The sequence below is a fragment of the Vulpes lagopus genome, chromosome X, assembly GCF_018345385.1.
Source record: "Vulpes lagopus strain Blue_001 chromosome X, ASM1834538v1, whole genome shotgun sequence".
Lineage (NCBI taxonomy): Eukaryota > Metazoa > Chordata > Mammalia > Carnivora > Canidae > Vulpes > Vulpes lagopus.
In genome coordinates this window covers 13,806,723-13,831,863 of record NC_054848.1, presented here as the reverse complement: position 1 = coordinate 13,831,863, position 25,141 = coordinate 13,806,723, and the positions used below count along the sequence as shown (strand labels likewise).

At 37.8% G+C, this 25,141-nt stretch overlaps 1 protein-coding gene and 1 pseudogene across 2 annotated transcripts in view; one reads left to right on the top strand and one right to left on the bottom strand.

The window, feature by feature from the left end:
• Positions 1-25,141, bottom strand: part of NHS (NHS actin remodeling regulator) — a 346,296-nt gene that overhangs the window by 21,624 nt on the left and 299,531 nt on the right. The gene's annotated exons all lie outside the window — the stretch shown is intronic.
• LOC121483225 lies at positions 6,978-8,560 on the top strand (annotated as a pseudogene).

Genomic DNA, 25,141 nt, shown 5'->3' with positions numbered 1-25,141 from the left:
AGTCTGCTTTTCCAAATCATACCTTTATTTCTCTTCCCTGACAGATATTGCCACCACCACCACTTCCTCAATTCTCCTGAGAAGCATTTGGCAAAAGGAAATATATAAAAGGCCAATAAGCATATGCAAAGGCCCTCAACATCATTTCTCATCAGGAAAATTCAGATGAAAACTACAATCACATACTGCTATATACTAGAGGGGCTAAAATTAAAAAGATCAATAATAACAAGTGTTGGAAAACATGAAGAGCAACTAGAACTCTCATAAATTGATGGGATGAGTGTAAAACTGTATAGCCACTTCAGAGACTGGCAGTATCTAACAAACCTAAACATATGTCTACCCTATAGTTCCCTCTTAGATATATGGACATAAGAAGAATGAGTATGTCCACAAAAAGCCTTGTACAAAAATATTTATAGCAACTTTATTCATAAAAATACCCCCTGCCGCCAAAAAACCCTCATAGCTAGAAACATCTCAAATATCTACCAACAACAGAATGGATAAACAAATTAGAGACTACTATATACATATAATGCAGTACTACCTGGTAATAAAAAAGAGCATGGTATTGATACATGCAACATTGACCTCAAAAAAGTATGTGGAGTGAAAGAAGCCAAATACAAAACAGTATGTGCTCATTCACTTTTGCATGCCATCCTGTTGATAGTCTGAGAGACATCTTGGGTATGAGATCGGCCCCTAGTGAGCAGAACTTGAACACAATGGCAATGGTGCAGTTTCTACCCCAAGAGAGGCTTTCTGAAAGACTGCATATAACCAGCAAGAATCTCTCTCTCCTTTTGATCTCAGCTGGAACTGAAGGAAAATTCTTAGGGTGATGGAATGCAAAATGATTTTATGTATTTTAACATTCAGGAACACTTTGTTTAATGGTGTTCTATTAATGAAGCAATTTAAATGTGCTGAGCATAACAAAATTCTACTTTGAAGCGTTTGTGAAAGGTAGTTCCCATGTGAATGGAAAAGAGGGCTCCAGGGAGGCCAGGAGGGAGAACATTTCCTGCTGCTGCTCAGTCCTTTATTCACAGGAGTTGCTCTGACTGTCAAGGAGAACACAAAACAAGGCCCACTGGACCACGGTCAGTGTGATGTTGATGCCAGTGAGTATCTTATTCATCCTCTGTGGCTGGCTTTGCCAATTAGTGGGGTCACTGCCAAGGGCCATTCAGTATCAGTCCTCAAAGGTTGCTAGCACCAAATAAAAGACATGAGTGGGGAAAAGGCAGGCCAGGCTTTGAAGTGGAGGGATGAAGGCTTTGAATTGCTGCACACAGCACAGATAACCCCCGCCCAAATCCCAATGTTGGACTCACAGTGGCCCAAGGGGGTAGGGAGGATTCTTCCCTCACCCTCCTGCCTTTCCCTCAGCTGGGGGCTCTGAGGTGTGCAGTAACTAAAGAGATATTGTATATTTGCTCTCACTCCAAGTGACATTTTTCCCTTGTAACTCAAACTGGCTGTGGCAAGAGCTTGGTAGGGTCATACTTGACCTTACCACAGCAGATTCTTTAAAAATAAAAAAAAAGATAAAACCTCATGCACAAGCCATGCATGTTCCATCTTTATTTTCCCCCTTTCCCCCTCTTTTTAATTGATTCTTTTTTTTAGTATAGCTTTATGAGTGTTATCACAGTCATAGACTCATGTAACCCTCCCACAGTCAGGATTCAGAAAATTTCCATGACCTCAGAAAGGTCTCTTATGCTATCCCTTTAGAGTCACAGTCTCCCCCCCACTCTTAGCCCCTGGCAACCAAGAATCTGTTCTCTGTCACTATGGTTTTGTCTTTTTGAAAGTGTCATATAAATGGAATCATACCTTTTGAGACTGGCTTCTTTCACTCAGCATAATGCCTTTGAGATCCATCCAAGTTGTTGTATCAGTAATTCATGCTGTTTCATTGTGAGTAGTATTCCATTGTCTGCTTATACTTTGAACAGTGAAATGTCTCAGGCACGCAAGAAAACGTGAACCTGAGAATATTCCGTAATGATGTGTATAAATAAGTGATTTTATTCGCTGTTCCACAGCCAGGCTCATGTTTTAAAGATAAAGAATTCCCAAACTAAGATCTGCAACAAGGAATTTTCTTTATTTCTCACAATATTTGATATTAACCAGACTCATTGGCTAATGCTTTCATTAGCTGTTGTGTTGCCTGTTAGGCTGTTGTCTGTCAGCTGCACATCCATTCTTCCGGACTCTGCCATGACTCTGAAAATAACATTTCTTTCTCACCAGCTGCTCTCTATTAGGTTCTGCCCTAGGTTTGTCAGCTCCTTACTGCAGTTACTATCTCTGTGTTGCCTCTGTTTCCCATTTGCTGTGTCTGGCTTATGATACCTTCCCTATATTGGATTCTCTCTGTTAAAATAACTGGTATGGATTCTGTGTTCCTGGCTGAACCCTGACTGATGAAGTTCGTGGTACCAGGCTTTCACCCCTGACTTGCTTGTGTCTGAGCCATCTAAAGTACTTGCTACTTCTGGTTCCTTAGCCCATGAGGAAAACAGGAACTAGTGTGGTGGTCCGCGGGGTGTCGAGATGATAATGATCTCCGCAGCTTATGGCAGAAAACAGGAGAACTGATGTAGTCTCAAAAGCAAACTGCTTCTGGTGATTCTTGAAAATGGGTACAGAGGGAAAACATATTTGTGGGATTAGTAGCTGTGAAGTTCCACATTCTAGGTGCTGTGCTGATTTGTCCCAAGGGAAATACAGTATCAGAACAGCAGCTATGAGAAAAGTCACAAGTTACTTATAGCCAGTTTCCAAGATCTGTCTGCCTTTTGCAAGACCAGACAGATGAGTTAAATGGAGCATGCAGCAGGCATCACCACTTCTGCAGTCTTACTTTTGAAACGAATGTCAGGCTCTTCTCTCCCTGCTATACCAAGAAGGAACCTGTAGAAATTGAGGGAGTTAATCCTATCCACGCATGGCCTGGTATCTTCATAAAGCACTGCTCTTCCGGATCATGTTATTTCTGTGCTCAGAACTCTTCAGTAATTTCCTGTCTGTGGACTAGATTCATACATTTTAGTCTGACACTCAAGATCCTTCAGTATCTGGTCTATTGAACCACTGTAGCCAAGCCAAAGTAATTTGAATTTATGCATATGCACTTCATTTTCTCCTGCCTATATGAGCTCACTCTCGTGGTTTCCTCAGTCTATAATCCTTTTCCTCTCAGTGTACAAATCAAAATTCTACCCCATCCTTCAAAGCCTTTTCAGATGCTTCCTTTACCATGAAGTTTAATCCTAACACCCAACCCCATTCTAACACCACACACCAGTTAGGTGTTAACACCTTATACTTAATAACATGTGATTTTCTCTAGTATTCCATTACTCTGGATGGCAGAGATTATGTCTCTCATTTTTGTGTTAACTGTTTTTTTTTTCAAAATGAAGGAATAAATAAGAGGCCACAGTAGGAGAGAGGGCATTCTAGGTGGAGAGACTATTTTGAGAGTGCAGGATATTTTCCCAAGAAGCACATGTAGTTTGGTTTGGCTGAGGTCTAGGGTCTGTGCAAAAGATTTGTGAAAAATCCATCTGGAAAGGTAAGTTAGGACCAGATCGTACAGAGGCTGGAGAGTTGAGCTAAGGATTTGCATTTATTTCTCTAGGCAGAATGGAAGAGTTGCAGGTTTAGGATTAGGGAAGAACTTTTAGGTCAAAGATTCTCATACCAACATTAGAATTTTCCTTAATCTATTTAAAGGAGCAAACTTAGGAGATAAAGGAAGACACTTAGACTGAAGCAAGAGAGACTGACTTAATTTGGATGGACAGAACCATTTTGAGATAGGCCATAAAACAACAGAATATTTCTGAGTTTGCAAAACTATGAAGATGTTTTATAAAAGCAAAACACAACCTGTCTAGGACAGTGTGGTATGTGTAATTCTTTTACAACAAAGGAAAGGCTTAGTCAGCATTTCTCAGTCTCAGTCTTGTAAGCCAAAGAATATCAGAAATCTCTAGTGAGGATTCATGGAGAAAGGGAAGGAGGGGAGAGGCTGGATGAGAGGAGATAGAGCTGGAGATGGGAAAGAGAGTGAGGCAATGAAAAGGTCTTTATCCCAGGGCAGGTCAAATACTGTTGAAATGCCTCTCTTGCTAGCTGTAGTCTTTAAGCCCTCTCTTGGCTCAGAACTCAACTTCTAGTCTTGTAATTTGTCTGTAAACCAGTTAGTTTTTCTCAGAAGCTGCTTTCTCAGAAGACCTATCTTCTTCTTCTTGATAGAAAATGGAAGAGTGAACATGGTCATTGGTGATACCTTTGGACTATGATCAAGGAGGTCTGGGTCCTAGTTTGAGTGATTGCCTTCATTTACTTCCCAGTAAGGCTTTCAGAATGTCCCCTGTGCTTTAGATGTACCTTCTTGGTAAGAAGAAAAGTATTATTTGACAGACTGTTATTTTAAAATCTCTGGATGCACAGTATGATAAGTTAGAAAACTACTATCAGGCTATGAAATGATAATGAATCCCTGATATTCTTCCCAGGCTAATTTTGTGAAGTCTGACAAAGAGGATAACCGTGCACACAATATGGTGGAAGGAGTTAACTGGCAATCCTAATGATAAGGATTTAGATCTCTGTGTTCCTTGGGAACCTGATCAACTTTCACCATAGGGGCCCCATCTCATGTCAAGCTTTGCCATCTGCTACCACAGAGGCCATTAGATAGTCTGTCCCTGGATCACTGATGAAGGTTGGAGAGGGATGCTTGGTGAAATTGCTGGAACATCTCACCACATTTGAGGAAGGATAATTTCCATGCCTTTCTGTCTAGACCTCAGAATCTAAGCAGGGTCTTACACTCCAAGGGTCCCCATGGACCTGATGGCAAGATGAATGCAGTGATAGATGTTTCAGCTCAAGTGCCAACTCTGATCAGGAGTGGTTATCTGGACGATGTGGGAAAGAGTGCTATGATCTATTGGGAATGCCTGCCTTAGGCTTGCACAGAGGAAGAACAGATGAAGGTCTCTAGTATTTGAGGCCCACATCTGGGCCTGGACCAATGGACCTTACTGATGAGAACAGATGAGCTGGATATCCCATTCAGCAGAGGATGAGAGTGAGCTGCTATGACAGACTGTCTCCACACTCTAAAATGGGAATCTATGCCATGAGGGTGCCCTAGAGGCCCCAAAGTGTCATATACTTCTAATTATCTTAGATTAGATTCTCTGTGGTCTTCTGAATTTTGCTATTTAAAGAAAAGAAATTATGAACTAAGCATGTCTTGGTTGAATTTACTTCCTCCAGAAACCATATATTTATCATAGGCACTGGGGTACAAGTCCCAATCCAGGAACTGTGGAATATTTATGGCTGTGTGTGTGTGTGTGTGTGTGTATGTGTGTGTGTGTATAACTTTCTATTTTGAAATAATACTTACACAGAAGTTGCAAAAATAATAGAGAGGATTCCCATATACTCTTTCCCCAGTTTTTCCTAATGTTAACATCTTATGTGACTACGTACATTTATTGAAAGCAGAAAATTAACATTGATAAATATTATTTACCAATTTATTAACCTTATTTGGCTTTTACCAGTTTTCCCACTAATGTCCCTTTTCCAGTCCAGGATCTAACCCAGGGGCCCACATTGCATTTAGTTGTCAAATCTCCTTAATGTCCTTCAGTTTGTGGTAAACCCTCAACTGTTGCTTTAATGACCTTGACACTTTTGGAGAGCACTGGCCAATTATTTTCTAGAATGTTCCTAACTTAGGGTTGTCTGACATTTTCTTATGATTAGATTGAGGTTACACATTTTTGTCAAGAATCCCACAGAAGTGTCATCTTCCTGCATTATAGCAAGAGGTTCATATACAGCTGTGTTCTATTAACTGCTGATACTGATTTTGATCACTTGGTTAAGATGGTGGCTGTCAGCTTTCTATAGCTAAAGTTACTATGTTCTGTTTGTAATCAACAAGTATTTTGTGGGGAGAAACTTTGAGGTGCTGCACACATCCTATTTATCCACATAATTTCACCCAACTAATTTTAGCATTCATTGATGATTATTACCTGTAAAAATTATTACTGTTCTATTTGGCTGATGGTGATTTTAAAAATTTATATTGATACTTCTACATTTGTTAATTAGAATTTTTCTGTAAAAGGAAGAGCTACCTCGCCCCCATGCATATATTTATCTCAATTTACTTATATCAGTATACACTCAGGGATATAACTAAGTTATAATCCATTACTATCATTATTTTATTGCTCAAAGTGTCTCAGATTTAGCCATTGGAAGCTCCTCCAAGTTGGCTTCTGTGCCCTTTTGACATGCCTCCTATTATTTTTTGAGCACCTTCTCATTTTTCAGCATCTTAAGATATTCTAGGTTTATCTTACATTTCCCCTGGCCTAGCCCTCAAATAAGTAATTTCTCCAAGGATTCCTGGTTTATCTTTTTAGAGAATGGTATTTAGAAAGAAGATCTGGGCAGTAGATGTGCTCAATGCTACCAGAGTATCATTGCTTCTAAGGTCCTCTCAGATGACAGAACTAAGAAATATGTTTGTATGCTTATACATGCACATATATGCATTTATTTTATGCCTATCCATCTGCATTTACATGTATACAACTCTCTGCGTGTTTGAAAATATATGAATGAATTTATACTGATATTTTCAATGTAATCCAAAGGATTCATTCTAGCCTACCTCCTTTCCTTATTTGTAACTCCTTTCTCTAGCAGTGACAAACTGAGATTATCATTATCCACAACATACTTCCTCAGTCCTGTCATCCATATAAAGTAGTTTCAGAATTTCTAGTTCATTCTCTTGGGAAGAACAAATTTACCAACAAGAGTACAATATTTGTGTACAGTTCCTTTTATCTTTAGCTTTCCACTGTTGCTTCAGGTGCAGCTGCTCCTAAAGGAGCTCCCACTTGGGGATGGGGCCTTGGGCATCCACATTACTATAGAGGGAAGAACTAGAGGAGATCAAGGAGACCAACTTTTCTCACAGTCGGATCACCTACCTCTACTGCCAGTTCACCAGCCTGGACAAAGGCAAGAATGGGGCCCTCAGCTGGGATTATTTCCAGCTAATTCCAGAACTTGTCATCAGCCCACTGGGGGCTGGTTCATTAGTGCCTTCTTTCCAGAGGGAGAAGACCAGGTAAACTTCCATGGATTCATAAAAACTTTGGCTCAATTCCAACCCACTGAATATGGTGGAAAGAGCAAAGATAAGAATGAACCAGAAACACTCAACAGCTGAAGCAACAAACCATACTTTGCTTTTTTGGCTATATGATTTGGATAAAGATGACAGGATCTCCCACAATGAGCTGTTCCAGGTACTATGCATGATGGTTGAAGTGCATATCCCAGATGAGGAACCGAGCAGCATCACAGGACCATCCAAGAGGCTAATCAGGATGGGGTTGGTGCCATATCTTTAGCAAAATTTGTTATGGAGAAGGTGGGCATATAATAGAAAGCGAGCATCCATTTTCTTGACTAAAATGATGAGACCAAACTGTTCCTTGCTCTCTAGTATTTAAAAACTGGAACTGGAAAGTCCTCCTATCTATGAGCCCCATCTCTATCCTACATTCTCTTTCTGCCAAGATACCACTGCTGTTGCAGGACAACCCTACGTGTGTTCTGTTAACACAAACCTGCCTTTGGTGTAAACAGAACATTACAGAATGGCACACCCAGCTTATTTTTCTTCAGTATCCATTCACCTGTTCCTCATTTATAAATATCTCCCCAAGTTATGCTGCTGAATGCTGAATGTCCATCCTGTCTGAGAAAGTGAAGGATGGACTCTTGCTAAGAAACAGCCAAGCAAGCTTTTCCTAGGTATAGACTATGGCTGTGCTACCTTCCCTTCAGCTAGGTCTCAGCATGCTCCTGCAACCTTTTTCATATGGCCTTTGCTTCTCTGTCACACAACATACCATTCACTTGATCTTTCAGTCTTCCTGTTTTTTATTATACCTCAGAGTTCCCTGTTTTACTTGGCACCCCAAGCTATACCTGTTAAATACATATCTGACTTGACAAGATGGTTCTGTGGTCTGGCAATTTTTATCTACCTTTGCTTGTAAATGAGCCTCTGGGATGTTGTATCCCTAGGAGCTTTTTGGGAATCAGCACTTCTTTCAGAGAATATGACCATCTCTTGGTCCCCTGCACTCTGTTCTGTCATCAAAGGGCTACTGGATGGAGCTATTCTTCTTAAAGGGGGAAAAGTGTCAAGCCAAACTTCTAGGTGGCTTTCCCAGGTCACTCAATGTCTGGCCTCTGATTCTCCATACATAGACTACCTATATGGCTACTCCTGTTCTTCAGAAAATGACCATATGCCTGCAGGTTTCCTCAGCGCTGGGGCATGGTCACCACCACAATGGCTGCTCTGACAGTATGTTTGGCGACCTTCTCATGGGTTTTTGAACAAGGAGGCAGGAAGGGCACCCTAAAAACCCCCTGTATTCCCATCCCTGCTACATGATTTATGCCTCAGTGTTGCATGTCCTGGGATGTTTTTCACTTCACATTTCCAAGTAGGTTAGAGTTACAGAAGTGCGTAATTTATCTATCCAAGAGAGTTAAAGATAATCCTTAGTATCCTGAAGGTTTTTGCACTTGGCACATGATTATGCTGGAAGCCATAGTCCACCCCCAGTGGGGGTCCAAAGCATTGACTGTATTGTCACATTAGCTGCCTTGGTTACATTGACTACCTCCTTATGTAAATTACTGTTAATCTCTTAGAAACCTGGGATCTGGCGTTGGTGACCCAATATGATGTGGCGTTATAGACCTTTCAGCAAGCCAGAGCAGCTTATTTGCCCAAGTAAGCTTAGTTTAAAGGCTTCATTGAATCAGGCAGTTGCCATCCTAATGTCCAAGTCTTCATTCATGTATCTGCCTGTGGCTAACTTTCCCTGACTCATTGCTTGCTTGTTTGCATCCTTGCTGTGGAAGGAAGATGTGCACACAATTCCTTAGGAAGGGAATGGCTAAAGAACATCACTACAACGGAAAGGGAGAAGAATGGGGAACAGAGGAGCAGCCAGGTGGGAGGTTGAAGTATAAATGAATGAGGAATTTTGTAGAAGTATTATTCTGGCTTTGTGATCAAGTGATGTAATACAGGAATCATACAAAAGGGAAGAATTGTCTGATACTTACCTGTTCAGTACCTCAGAGGCTCTTTGACTTGAATATTTAAAGTTCCTAAGTTTATGGCTTTTGCCTCTTTTGGTGTTTGAACACTGTTTGAATCCATGGCTGTGCCTTATTGTTCTATATAAAATTATATTCATCAATCCATCAATAAATATTTGTGGTTAAAATGAAACAAAACAAAAATACTTCTTTCCAAAGTTACTTAGGTTTAGCTATTTTCTTCCCCACCTCCTTCAGTGTGATTATGATACTCATTGGAAATATAGTTAGGTTTATATGTACTGTTTGTTTTCCATTTTGGGTTCTCCTCACATTCTGGTTGATATTATTTATTTATTGGGGGTGCTGGTATGTAAAACATTACCTGAGTTCTAAGAGTTAAACCTACCCCCAAAATATACTCCGAGAACTGTCGCTCCCTCAACTCTACTACCTCATTCTCATCCCCCATTCTTTCTATCCTGTTCCCACTTAGCCCCTGTTGGTAATCCAATCTCACTAGTTTCTGATTTGTCTTTCCTGTACAGTCAGTTTTCCAATAATGCTTGTTTTGAAAAAGCAAATTTGTTCCAATGTGATTGATATATCTTAGGGAACAGTTTGAGCTTCATGCGAATTTCATGTTGCTTATGGATAGTTTTGTGTATGAGAAATTCTAGGTGAATGCAGAATGTGTACCCAGCTGACCTGAGCTGGGCGAGAATACATAAAATGCACATACTTCAGACATCTCTGAGTTTCCCCTGGTTTACCCCGTGTCTTAGAAGCCACACTCATCCACACCTGGGGCTACAGCCTTCCACCCCTTTGCACCAGTTCACAAGCTACAGCCCTCCTGATCCCCAATCCACAGGCAAACTTCAGGGCTTTTTGTAGGTAAAGTGACATGTTTATTGTATTATATTTCCTAACTAATGTGTAAAATTTCATTACTGCTTTTTTTTTTCAAAAATGAAGTTTCTATCTCACTGTGTGTGTGTGTGTGTGTGCGTGTGTGTGTGTGTGATAGAAGTTTTTTGAGTGTTGTGCCCTGTGTTCCCCATAAAGCTTCTGGTTTTATTGCGAAATTTTGCACAGTGTGGAGGTTTTTAGGGATGAATATATTGTGTTATAGCGGAATAGACTCTTTTTTAAAAAAGACTATTTCTTTTATACAAATAAGTTGGATACCTGTATTTTTTCTTATACATTTTCTTATATACCCTTTTCTCTAACATGAAGGGTAGCATTCAATAGATAATCTTTGGGGCTTTGCCTCTTTTTCTTAAGATATTAAACTTTATTTTTTTAAAGATTTTATTTATTTATTCATAGAGATACAGAGAGAGAGAGAGGCAGAGACACAGGCAGAGGGAGAAGCAGGCTCCATGCAGGGAGCCTGACATGGGACTCTATCCGGGTCTCCAGGATCAGGCCCTGGGCTGCAGGGGGCGCTAAACCGCTGCACCACTGGGGCTGCCCAGATATTAAACTTTAAAAAATTGTTTTAGTATAGTTTACACAAAATGTTACATTAGCTCAGGTATACAACTTAGTGATTTGACAAGTCTATACATTATGCTATGTTCATCACAAGTGTAGCTACCATCTATCATATTTTTACATTGCTATTTACAGTACCATTGACTGTATTCCTTAGGCTGTCCTTTTTATTCCTATGACTTACTTATTCCATAACTGGAAGCTTTTATCTTCCTTTCCTCTTAACCCATTTTGCACAACCCTCTATGACCCTCCCCTTCTGGCAACCATCAGTGTGTTCTCTGTATTTATATATCTGATTCTGCTTTTTGTTTTTTCACTTATTGTTTTTTTTTAAAGATCCCACTTATGAGTGGAATCATATGGTATTTGTCTTTCTTTTTTTTTTATTTTTTTTTATTTTTATTTTTTTTAATTTTTTTTTATTTATTTATGATAGTCACAGAGAGAGAAAGAGAGAGGCAGAGACACAGGCAGAGGGAGAAGCAGGCTCCATGCACTGGGAGCCCGACGTGGGATTCGATCCCGGGTCTCCAGGATCGTGCCCTGGGCCAAAGGCAGGGGCCAAACCGCTGCGCCACCCAGGGATCCCTCTTTTTTTTTTTTTTTTTTAAAAAAGATTTTATTTATTCATGAGAGCCACAGGGAGAGAGGCAGAGACATAGGCAGAGAGAGGAGCAGGCTCCCTGCAGGAAGCCTGATGGGGAACTAGATCCCTGGATCAGGGAACGCGCTCTGAGTTGAAGGCAGATACTCAACTGCTGAGCCACCCAGGCATGCAGTATTTGTTTTTCTTAGTCTTATTTCACTTAGAATAATATGCTATAGGTCCATCCATGTTGTCTCAAGTGGCATGATGTCATCCTTTTTATGGCTGTGTAATAGTCCTTATAGATGGATCTTTGTTTTTCTACTATGCATGCTGTTTTTATTCTTTATTTTTTATATTTAATTTTAAATTTATTTTAATTCTAGTGTAGTTAACATACAATGTTATATTGGTTTCAGGTGTACAATATAGTCTTCCAGCGATTCTCTATGTTACTCAGGGCTGCTCATCATGACAAGTGCACTCTTTAATCACCTTTACTTGTTTCACCCCACCTTCACCTCCCCTCTGGTAACCATCAGCTTGTTCTCTATAGTTAAGAGTCTGTTTTTTGGTTTGTCTCTTTTTTTCTTTTTTCTTTTGTTTTCTTTCTTAAATTCTGCATATGAGTGAAATCATGTGGTATCTGTCTTTCTCTGACTGATTTATTTCACTTAATTGTACCCTCAGGATCTATCCATGTTGTTGCAAATGGCAAGATTTCATTCTTTTTTATGGATGAGTAATATATATATGCTACCTCTTCTTTATCCATTTGTCTAGCAATGGAAAATTGGTTGCTTCCATAATTTGGCTATTGTACATAATTCTGTGGTAAACAAAGGGGTGCATGTATCTTTTCAAATTAGTATTTTCATATTCTTTGGGTAAATACCTAGTAGTGGAGTAACTGGATTGTGTGATAATTCTCATTTAATTTTTAGAGGAACCTCCCTACAGTCTTCCACAGTGACTGTACCAGTTTGCATTCCCAACAGTGCACAAAGGTTCCTTTGTTCCTATATCTTCGACAATACTTGTTATTTCTTGTCTTGTGTGATTTAAGCCATTCCACAGGTATAAGGTGATTGTGGTTTTGGTTTGCATTTCCTCAATGATTAGTGATGTTGCACACCTTTTCCTATGTTGGCCATCAGTGTCTTCTTTGGAGAAATGTCTGTTCATGTCTCTTGTTTATTTTTTAATTGGATCATTTATTTTTTGGTTTTCAGTTATATACGTTCTTTATATTTTTGGATACTAGCCCTTTATTGGATATGCCATTTACAAATATCTTCAGTAGGTTGTCTTTTAGTTTTGTTGATTGTTTCCTTTGCTGCGCCGAGGCTTTTTATTTTGAGATAGTTCCAGTAGTTTATCTTTCCTTTGTTTCCCTGGCCTCAGGAGACAAATCTGGAAAAATCTTGCTATGGCCAGTGTCAGAGAAATTAACGACTGTCCTCTCTTCTATGATAGTTATGGTTTCAGGTCTCATATTTAGGTCCTTAATCCCTTTGAGTTTATTTTTTGTATGGTTTAAAAAAATGGTCCAGTTTTCCCAACATAATTTGTTGAAGAGACTGTCTTTCCCATTGCATACTCTTGCCCCTTTTGTTGAAGATTAATTGGCCATATAATTGTGGGTTTATTTTGGGGCTCTCTATTCTGTTCTGTTGATCAATGTGTCTGTTTTGTGGTAGTACCATACTGTTTTTGATTACTATAGCTTTGTAGTATATCTTAAAATATGGGATTGTGATATCTCCAGTTCTGTTCTTTTTCAGGATTACTGTTTACTATTTGGGGCCTTTTGTGGTTTCATACAAGTTTTATGATTATTTGTTCTAGTTTTGTGGAAAAAATGCTGTTGGTAGTTTGAGGGGATTTGCATTAAATTTGTAGATTGCTTTGGGTAGTATTAGACATTTTAACAATGTTTGTCCTTCCAGTCCATGAAATGGAATATCTTTCCATTTGTTTGTGTCATCTTCAATGTCTTACATTAATGCTTTATAGTTTTCAGAGTACATCTCTTTAACCTCCTTAGTTAAGTTTATTCATAGGGATTTTATTATTTTTGGTGCAATTGTAAATGGGACTGTTTTCTTAATTTCTCCTTCTGGTACTTCATTATCAGTATATAGAAATGCAGTGGATTTCTGTATATTGATTCTGTATCCTGAAACCTTACTGAATTCACTTATCAGTTCTAGTAGTTTTTCAGTAGTCTTTCAGGTTTTCTGTATATAGTATCATGTCATCTGTAAATAGTGCAAGTTTTACTTCTTCCTTACCAGTTTGGATGCCTTCCATTTCTTTTTGTTGTCTGATTGCTGTGGCTAAGACTTAGTACTATATTGAATAACAGTAGTGAGAGGGGACATTCTTCTCCTGTTCCTGACCCTAGGGGAATAGCTCTCAGTTTTTTTCCCCATTGCATATGATGCTATCTGTATGTTTTTCATATATGACCTTTATTATGTTGAGCTACGTTCCCTCTAAACCTACTTTGTTGAAGTTTTTTTTTTTTTTTTACCATGAATGGATGTTGTAGTTTGTCAGATGCTGCTTCTGCATCTATTGAAATGATCATAGGGTTCTTGTCCTTTTTCTTGTTGATGAGATGTATCATATTGATTGATTTGTGAATATTGAGCCATCCATGCATCCCTAGAAGAAATCTCACTTGATCATGGTGAACGATTTTTTAAAAGATTTTATTTATTTATTTATTCATGAGAGACACACAGAGAGAGGCAGAGACCTAGAGGGAGAAGCAGGCTTCTCTCAGGGAGCCCAATGTGGGACTCCATCCCCAGGCCTGGATCACGTCCTGACCCAAAGACAGATGCTCAACTGCTGAGCCACTCAGGTGTCCCTGATGAATGAATTTTTAATGTATTGTTGGATTCAGTTTCCTAATAATTTTGCATCTATGTTAATCAGAGATATTGGCCTGTAGTTCTCTTTTTTAATAGTTTCTTTATCTGGTTTTGGTATCAGGGTAATGCTGGTCTCATAGAATAAATATGGAAGCTTTCCTTCCTCTTCTATTTTTTGGAATAGTTGAGAAGAATAGATATTAACTCTTCTTTAACTGTTTCATAGAATTCACTTGTGAAGCCATATGATGCTGGACTTTGGTTTGTTAGGAGTTTTTTTGATTATACATTCAATTTCATTGTTGGTAGTCAGTCTGTTCAGTTTTCTATTTCTTCCTGATTCAGTTTTGGGAAGATGTTTATATGTTTCTAGGAATTTATCCATTTCTTTTAGGTTGTCCAATTTGTTGGTGTATACTTCTTCATAATATTCTCTTATTATCTGTTGTATTTCTGTGTTGTTGGTTGTTATTTCTTCTTTTTTATTTTTATTTCTGCTTTTGTTTATTTGAGTCTCACTTTTTTTTTTTTTTTTTAGTCTGGCTAAAGGTTTATCAGATTTTTTTTTTTAAATCTTTTCAAAGAACCAGCTCCTGGTTTCATTGATTTGTTCTATTGTTTTTGTCAGTTTCTATTTTGTTTATTTCTGCTTTAATGTTTATTATTTCCTTCCTTCTGCTGGTTTGGGGTTTTGTTTGTTCTTTTTCTAGCTCCTTTTGGTGTAAGGTTAGGTTGTTAATTTGAGATTTTTCTTCTTTATGTAGGCCTGTATTGCTATACACTTCCCTCTTAGAACAGCATTTTCTGCATCCCAAAGATTTTGGACTGTTGTGTTTTCATTTTCATTTGTCTTTATGTATTTTTTTTAATTTCCTCTTTGAGGGACGCCTGAGTGGCTCAGTGGTTGAGCATCTGCCTTTGGCTCAGGGTGTAATCCTAGAGTCCCAGGATCGAGTCCTGCATTGGGCTCCCTGCATGAAGCCTGCTCCTCCTCCCATAAATACCTCCATGTATTTGTGTTCTTTCCAGATTTTTCTTGTAGTTGATTCCTAGTTTCATAGCATTGTGGTCAGAAAAGATGCATGGTATGACTTCAATATTCTGAATTTGTTAGGCCACACTTGTTATGTGGCCTAACATGTGATCTATTCTGGAGACTGTTCCATGTGCACTTAAAATAATTTGTGTTCTGTTTTAGGATGGAATGTTCTGAATATATCTGTTAGATCCATTTGGTCCAACGTGTCATTCAAAGCCACTATTTCCTTGTTCATTTTCTGTTTGGATTATCTATCCATTTATGTAAGTGAAATGTTAAAGTCCCTTACTATTACTGTATTACTATCAATTACTTCCTTTATGTTTGTTATTAGCTGCTTTATGTCTTTGGGGTGCTTCCATGTTTGGTGCATAAATATTTTCAATTATTATATCTTCTTGTTGGATTATTCCCTTCATGATGTATAGTGTCCTTCTTTGTCTCTTGTTATAGTCTTCATTTTAAAGTCTATTTTGTCTAGTATTAGTATTGCTACCCCAGCTTTCTTTTTACTTCCATTTGCATGATAAATGCTTTTCCATCACTTCACTTTCAATCTACACAAACTTTTTAGGCCTGAAATGAGTCTCTTGTATGCAGCACATAGATAGTCTTGCTTTTTTTATCCATTCTGTCATCCTGTCTTTTGACTGGAACATTTAGTCCATTCACATTCAAACTAATTATTGACAGGTGTGTACTTAGTGCCATTTTTTGTTACTTTGTTTTATGATCATTTTGTAGTTTTTCTCTGCTCCTTTTCTGCTGTCTTCACTCAGGGTTTGTTGGCTTTCTTTAGTAATATTCTTGGATTCCTTTGTCTTTATTTTTTATGTATCTATTACTGGTTTTTCATTTGTGGTTACCATTAGGTTTGTCTACAACATCTTGTAAAGAGTGCATATAACATTCTATATTGAGCTGATGGTCACCTAAGTTTGAACGCATCCTTTACTCTTCCCCACCTCCTACATTTTGAGTACATGGTGTCATACTTTGCATCTTTTTATTATGTGAATCCCTTGGCTGATTTTTATAGATATACTTATTTTTACTACTTTTGTGCTTCCTACTTTTCTTACTCTTACGGTCTTTCCTTTCTAGTCATACAGTCCCCTTTGACATTTCTTCTAGTGCTGGTTTAGCCGTCATTATTTCCTTTAACTTTTGTTTGGGAAACTATCTCTCCTTTTAGTCTGAATGATAGCCTTGCTGAACAGAGTATTCTTGGCTGCAGGTCTTTTTTTTCTTTCAGCATTTTGAATATATCATTCCACTATCTTCTGGCCTACAAAGTTTCTGCTGAAAAATTGGCTAATAGCCTGTATGTAACTGTTTTCTTTTCTCTTGCTGTTTTCAAAATTCTGTTTTCATCTTTATTTTTTACCATTTTAATTACTATGTGTCTTGATGTGGACCTCCTTGGGTTGGTTTTGTTGGTGGCTCTCTGTGCCTCCTGGATCTAGATTTCTATTTTCTTCCCTAGATTTGGGAAGTTTTTAGCTATTATTTCTTCAAATAAATTTTCTGCCTCCTTTTCTCTCTTTTCCTTCTGGGATCCCTCTAATGTGAGTAGTATTATGTTTGATGGTGTCACTGAGTTCCCTTAACCTATTTTCATGTTTTATTCTTTTTTTCTCTCTCTACTATTCAGCTTGATTACTTTCCATTACTCTGTCGTCTAGGTCACTGATTTGTTCTGCTTCCTCTAGTCTACCATTATTCTATCTAGTGTATTTTTAATTTCAGTTATTAAGTTCTTCATCTATGATTGGTTCTTTTTTGTTTTCTCTTTGTTGAGAGTCTCACTGAAGTCCTCCACTCTTTTCTCAAGCCTAGTGAGAATCTTTATGACAATTACTTTAAATTCTCTATGAGGCATTTTATTTATCTCTGTTTTGTTTAGCTCTCTTGCTATGATTTTGTCCTTTTCTTTCATTCAGCACGTATTCCTGGGTCTTCTCATTTTGCCTAACTCTGTGTTTGTTTCTCTGTGTTAGGAAAGTCAGCTATGCCTTGTGCTTTTGAAAGTAGTGGCCTTATGAAGAAGAGCTCCTGTAGTGCCTTTTTACCCTTCTCTTCCCTTTTTACTCCCTTCTCCACACTTAAAGTATATGTTGTCATATTTTACATCTTAATTTTTATGTCTAATTATAACTATTTATTTTCTACTTAAAGAAGTCCTTTTTACATTTCTTGTGAGACTGGTTTAGTGGTAATAAATTCCTTTATCTTTCATTTGTCTGGGAAACTTTATCTCACCTTCAAATCTGAATGATAACCTTGCCAGTAAAGTATTCTTGGTTGCAGGGTTTTTTTTTTTTCCTTTAAAGCACTTTAAATATATCATATGCTCCCTTTACCCCTGCAAAGTATCTGCTGAGAAATCAGCTGATAGCCTTATAGGTTTCTTATAGGTTTTCCCTTGTAGGTAACTTTTTATTTCTCTCTTGCTGCTTTTAAAATTCTCTTTAACTTTTCACAGTTTAATTATTGTGTGCCGTGGTGTGGACCTCATTGGGTTCATATTGTTTGGAATTCTGTGTTTCTTGGGTGTGGATATCTGTTTCTTTCTCTAGGTTAGGGAAGTTTTCAGTTATTTCTTCAAATAAGTTTTCTACACCTTTCTCTCTCTCTCTTCTTTTGGGACCCCTATAACATGTTTGCTTGATGTTGTCCAAGAGATCTCTTAATCTGGCTTCATTAAAAAAATTAAATTAAAAAAATTATTTTCTTGGGGCACCTGGGGGCTCAGGTGGTTAAGCATCTGCCTTTGGCTCAGGTCATTACCCCAGGGTCCCGGGATTGAGCCCCATGTCAGGCTCCCTGCTCAGCAGAAAGTCTGCTTCTCCCTCTGATCCTCCTCCCTGCTTGTGCTCTCTTTCTCAGGTAAATAAATAAAATATTTTAAAAAAAAATTCTTTTCTCTTTTTCTGCTCAGTTTGTGTGCTTTCCATTACACTGTCTTCTAGGTTGCTCTAATCTATTGATTCTAGTGGTTTTTTTTTTTATTTCAGTTACTGTATTCTTAAACTCTGACTAGTTCTTATTAGTATTTTCTAAACCTTTATTGAAGGGCTTACTGAATTCTTCCACTCTTTTCTCCAGTCCACTGATTATCTTTATGATCATTACTTTAAATTCTTTATCAGGCATATTGTTTATCTCGGTTTCATTTCATTCTTTTTCTGAGGTTTTTATCTTTTTTCTCTCTTTTGGAGCATATTGCTTGACTTTTGGTATTTATATGGATTAGGCAGAAAGGCTACTTCTCCTAAAATTGAAGGAGTGGTCTTGTGTATGTTGTCCCCTCTGTAGACTCTGTGTGTTTGGTGACTATTGCTGGCTGGCTGGAGCTGTGGCTGTATATGTTAGTTTCTCTTTTAAGCTGTGGGGTTTTTTTATAGAAAGAAGAAAAAATAAAGAAAAAACATTTTTTAAAAGAAGAGGAAAAGAAGAAAAACAAAACAAAACAAAACAAAAAACCAGGGGGGTCCCTGGGTGGCTCAGCGGTTTGGCGCCTGCCTTTGGCACAGGGCATGATCCTGGGGTCCCAGGATTGAGTCCCACATCGGGCTCCCTGCATGGAGCCTGCTTCTCCCTCTTCCTGTGTCACTCTGTCTCTCTGTGTGTGTGTCTCTCATGAATAAATAAAATCTTTTAAAAAATTAAAAAATAAAAATAAAAAACCAAACAAGATAAATTTAAAAAAATAAAATATTTTTTCAATTAGAAACAAAAATATGGCTTATTTTCTGTGCCCCAACACCACAGAGTAGTTGTGGGCTATTATGGGCTTATGGATCCTAGGCTAGCTGAGTTTGTACGATCACTGTAAGCCAACCCCTCTTCTGGTCTGGGCTTTTATGGTGAAGGGGGAGGGGGAAGAGAATCCCAGCTGTTATTCTGCCATTTTAAACTATGGCTTTTTTTTCTGGGTCCCATTGTGACCAGGGTTGGCGTGGTCTTGCAGACCCTGGGCTTGCTGAGATCAAAAGCTCCTGGTGATGACCAAACCTGCCAGTTATGGCATCCAGACCCACCACTTACAGCATCTGGATTCTGCTCCTTTCTGGGCTTTTAAGGTGGAGGCAAAGAGAATGTTCCCACAGCTACTTAGCCATTTTAAACTTGGCTTTTTTTCCTGTGCTTCAGCACAGCTGAGGCTGGTATGGGCTTGTGGACCCTTAGCTTGCTGAAGTTGCAAGCTCCCTGTGAGGACCAGATCCGGCCGTTATGGAATGTGGACCCTGTTCCATTTTAGGCTTTTAACGTGGTGTGAGAACATAAACTGTGTAGTTCTCCAATCCCCTGACTTGGAGAACATTCCTACAGCTCCTCCACTACTTGGCAGAGTTCTAGTGTTGTGTCTTTTATATGCTAGTTGCTCTTTAAAACTGTGGCTTTTTTTCTGTGCCCAAAGACGGAGGGATCTGTTCCGAGTTCCTCAGTACTATCCATCCCCACTGCTTTTCACAGTGTGGGTACAGGGGTCCCCTTTGTTACTGTGACTCTGTCTTGCTGTTCTCTCCATCTTTGATTGTTCAGAAGCTGTTCAGTCAGCCCTCAGTTCTTCAGGAGGAATTGTTCTATTAATAGGTATAATTCACTGTGTTCTATGCAGGAGGTCAGTTCAGGGCCTTCCTACATTGATTGCCATCTTGTGCTGGAACCTTGGGCTTTGCCTTTTTCACTTTAAGAATATGTCCTGGAAATCACTACTTACTAGTTCAGAAAGATCTTCCTCATTTGTTTTACCACTGCATAGTACTCCATTGTGTGGGTGTCCCATAGTTTATTCTGCCAGTACAGGTACAGGTGCCACAGAAAATGGGCTAATGTCACCAATAGATCAGTATCTTCATCTCTATATAGGCTTCCTGGTTCTTTACAAGATCTTGTGATTTTAAGCAACACTGCAATGATTAATCTTTTTGTATGATTAGACGTATCTGTTTAGTGGGATTACTAGGGTGAAAAGTAAGCATATACGTAGTTTTGTTAGATATCGCCAAATTCCCCTCCAGGTAGGTTGTGCCAAGTTTGCATTCTCACCAGCAATGTTTGTGAGTGACTGTTTCCCCCCAGTCTCACCAATAGATTATGTTGTCACATTAATTTTTGCCAATCAGGTCATAAATGACTCCTCAGTGTTGTTTGCATTTCTCTAATTATGAGTAAGTTTGAACAGTTTTTCTTAAGTTTAAGCAACATTTTTATGCATTTATTGGATGGTCTATTCAATGCTTTTCCTCCATTTTTCTACCAGGTTTTTGTTCTTTTCTTTATCTCTCAATTTTGAAGAGGTATTTATCTACTAGTGATATTAGTCCTTTGTTCATGGTACATATTGCACATATTTTCTCCCAATTTTTGAGAAAATTTGGGCATGCAAAATATTTACTGTTCAGATTTATCAATCTTTTCTTTTCTGCCTTTGTATTTTGAGTCAGAGTTAGAAAGCCTTTTCACAGTCTGAGGTTAAAGAATAATTCACCCCTATTTCCCTCTAGTACATTTGTATGTTTCATTTTTTATGTTTAGGTCTCTGATCCATTAGGAGCTTAATCTCGTGCTTGGTGTGAGGTATGGATCTAATTACATAGTTCTCAACCAGGAGCAATTTTGTCTCCCTAGGGGACATTTGGCAGTGTCTGGAGACATTTTGAGTTGTCAAAACTACAGGGAAGAGTGCTCCCGGCATCTCTTGGATAGGGGCCAAGCATGCTGCTAAACATCACATAGTGCCCAGGACAGCCCCCACAGCAAAGAATTATCTGTCTCAAAATATCAATAATGCCGAGGTTGAGAAACTCTGATGAAATGTTTTCTTTTACCAAGTGGCTACCCAGTTGTTCCAGCATCATTTTAAAAACTCCCATCTTTTGCCTCAGTGTTTTGGGATACTGCCTTTATCGTAGATTATGTTTTCATATATATTCAGGTTGATTTCTGGACTTTGTATTCTTTCCTACTGTTATACTTTTATTTTTATTTTTTTCTACTGGTATATTTTTCTATTCATATATTAGTACCACACTAATGTAATCATAAAGGCTTTAAAGATATTTTAGTGCCCAGTAGAGTTACTTACCCCTTATTGGTTTCCTTTGTCACTGTTTTCCTGGGTATTCTTGTATGTTTGTTTTTCCATAAGAACGTTAGTATCAATGGGTCTAACTCCTTTTAAAAGAAAGCTTATTGGTATTTTTAGTGAGATTGTGTTAAATTTATAAATTAGCTTAGAACTGATCTGCTTATAATGCTGAATCATTCTTTCTAAGAATAGGGGACATCCTTCCATTTGAGAAAGTCTAATTTTGTGTTTTTTAGGAATGCTTTATAGTTTTTCCCATACAGGCTTTGCACATTTCTGGTAAATTAATTTCTAAGTATTTAATCTTCTTTGTTATTGCTGTAAATGGAGTTTTCTCTACTATTAGGTCTTTTAACTGGCTATCATTTGTGTAAATGAAGGGTATTGATTTTTGTGTGTTTGTATCCTGCTACCTTACTGAATTCTTTTAGTGTTTGAGTTAGTTTTATCATTGATTCTTTACCAGGAAAATCCTATAGTATCATATCATCTGCAACTAGACATAGCTTTACTTCTTATCAATTCTTATGCCTGAAATTGATTTATTTTGTCCAACTGCATTGATTAATCTTTCTAGTATAATGTTAATTAGTAGCAGAGATAGTGAACATCTTTGCCTTGTTCCTCATTTTCGTGGAAATGCCTCTAGTGTTTCCCCATCAAGAGACTGGCTTTAGGACTAAGGTATATAGATTTAATTGTGTTAATGAAGTACCACTCAGTTCTTATTTTCTCGTCTTTTTATAAAGAATAGGTGTTGAATTTTGTAAGGTCTCTCTAGCATCTATAATCATATGGGGTTTTTTCCTTTAGATCAATTAATATGGTATATGACACCAATAGATTTCTTAATATTGAACCAACCTTCCATTCTTAGAATAAATCACATTTAGTCATGGTATAGTAATTTATTAATGTGGTAAACTGTTTGCTAACATTTAATTTATTTCCACACTAATAATCTGAATGATACTGGTCTATAGTTCCCTCCCCCTCTATTCCTTCTATTCTGTACCTTCATAAAATCTTCATAAAAGAAATGGAGAAGTTCTACTTTATTTTCAATATTCTGAAACTATTTATAGATTATTGGAATTATCTGGACTTGGAAGGTTTAGTAGAATTCCTCTGGAAAACCATCTGGGCCTGAGATCATCTCCTTTGCTACCCTTGAAGGAGGAGGATTCCCAGATGGGCTTTAAAATTGTGAGATAAACCTTGAATTTTCAGCTGACAGTGGGTTTTAAGTTAAATTGGCTGGTAAGTTTCCTTTGCGTTCCTTTTGGAGAACTTCTGATTTAAATTACATGTCAAGAAACTAAGCATCCTCTTCATCCTCTTTCCACTTGGAAGAGCTATGAGGCTACCTTGGAGCCATCACCAGATATAAACAGACAGAGGACACTGTACCTCTTGAAAATTTAAAATATTCCAATGCACCCTTAGGATTTCACTACAGTGCCCTGGAGAACCTCATCACACAGCTTAGGAACCACAGGTATATACCCTCACAGCCTTTTTTACTATGCATGTATGTCTATATACACTCCTAGATATTTTTGAGCTCATACCATACACAATTTTATACCCTATTTAAAAATCTCCAATAAAATATATACATTTTCCATGTCATTGAATATTCTTTTATAACACTCTTTTTGATATTATAGTCTATCCTATGAATATATCAGAAGTTATTAAGTACCTACTTTGGATATTTAAGATATTTGTAGCTATTTTTCCTGTTCTAAACAGTACTTTGATGAATATCCCAGTGAATAAATCTTAGCATTGTCTTAGGATAAATTCCTAGACATAGAATTGCTAGATCAAAGGGTATGAATATCTTAAAGGGTTTTTTTGGTAAAGATTTTATTTTTTTAAGTAATCTCTACACCCAATGTGAGGCTTAAACCCACAACTCCAAGATTGAGAGACTCATGCTCCACTGATGAGCCAGCCAGGCACCCCGTCTTATAGGGGTTTTTTGCCACTTTTATTTATTTTTTTATTGAAGTATAATTAAGACACAGTGTTACATTAGTTTCAGGTGTACAACAGTGATGTGTCAAATCATTATGCAATGCTCACCAAAAGTGTAGCTACCATCTGTCACCATACAACACTATTACAATACCATTGGCTATATTCCCTATGCTGCAGCTTTTATCCCCATGACTTACTCATTCCATAATGAATGGAAGCTTTTACCTCCCACTGCCCTTCACCCATTTTGCCCATCTTCCCTTTCCCTCCCCTCTGGCAACCATCAGTTTGTTTATGGATCTGTTTCTGCTTCTGTTTGTTCATTTGTTTTGGTTTTTAAAGTGAAATCATATGGTGTTTGTCTGACTTATTTCACTTAGCATAATATAATCTCTTATAGTTTGATAAATATTGGGAAATTGCCCTCTAGAAAGAGTGTAACAACTTATACTTCCTCCAATCTTATATGGGAGTATATGTTATAGGCTTTTCATTTGATGGTTAAAGAGTTTGATTATAAGTGATTATGAATATAGATTGAGATATTTGTGTGTTTTAGGCACTATACTGGGCACTATTTCATACACATACAATTTAATTATATTTACATAACACTGTATTAAATCTTAACAACCCTGTAAAATTGACGTTATTATCCCCATTTTACAGATGAAGAAACTGGGACTCAACTTTTTCAAAATCACACAACCAAAAAAAATGTAGAGCTGGGTTTTAAACATAGTTAGAGGGATCCCTGGGTGGCGCAGCGGTTTGGCGCCTACCTTTGGCCCAAGGCGCTATCCTGGAGACCTGGGATCGAATCCCACATCGGGCTCCCGGTGCATGGAGCCTGCTTTTCCCTCTGCCTGTGTCTCTGCTTCTCTCTCTCTCTCTCTCTCTGTGACTATCATAAGTAAATAAAAATTAAAAAAAAATAAACCTAGTTAGACTCATAATCTTAGTACTAGATCACTGATAAGTCATGAAATTGATTGGCTATTAACAATGATCATGATGTCTAATACATGTTGAGTGCTTATTATGCATTAGGTACTATTTATATGTATTAACACATTCAGTCTTTGTTTCAAATTTATAATGTACTATTATCCCTGAGACACTGAAATGATTAACTTGTTCAGGGTCATACAGCTAATAAATGGTAGAGCTGGTATTCAAATCCAGGCAGTTTGATTTCACAGTCTGTACCATTAATGACCAAACTACAGTATAACAGTTTGCAGAGTTGTGGAAGACTGTGTATCAGAATCTCATTATGAATGCTTTTTTCTATTGCTAAGAAAATGTCTGTCCAGCAATTTGGCGGCAAATTTCCTGTCCCTATAATTGCAGCCTTTTTTCTTGCAGCAATATCAGCCCTTGTAAGATTGGTGCATAGAACTGTGTTCTATTCTGAGTCACTTTCAGGTCCAAGGGATATAACTTGAATGGGAAAATCTTCCAGTGAAATTGGTGACCCAAACTCAATTAAATAAATGAAACAGTATTTCTAAGTAATTGGGGAGATTTTAAGTATTATCATTTAAGATCACTTTCTGGTTTACATAAGTATGATCTAGACTCCTCCTCTTATTGACATTTGTTGGGTAAATGAAGGAACACCCTCATTGTTATTCATTATTTTAGGCTTTTTCCTGTAGCCTACTTTGGTATTTAGATGTTATTAAAAATTATGAAGATTATGACAAATGGTGATATTTTTATGTCATTTCTGTAAATGCTCAACATTACTCTCTCCCACCTACCCTCCTGAAAAAAACAACTTAATGAACCACAAAACATGTTATAATGAATGGAAAAATATTTTTAGCATTTTT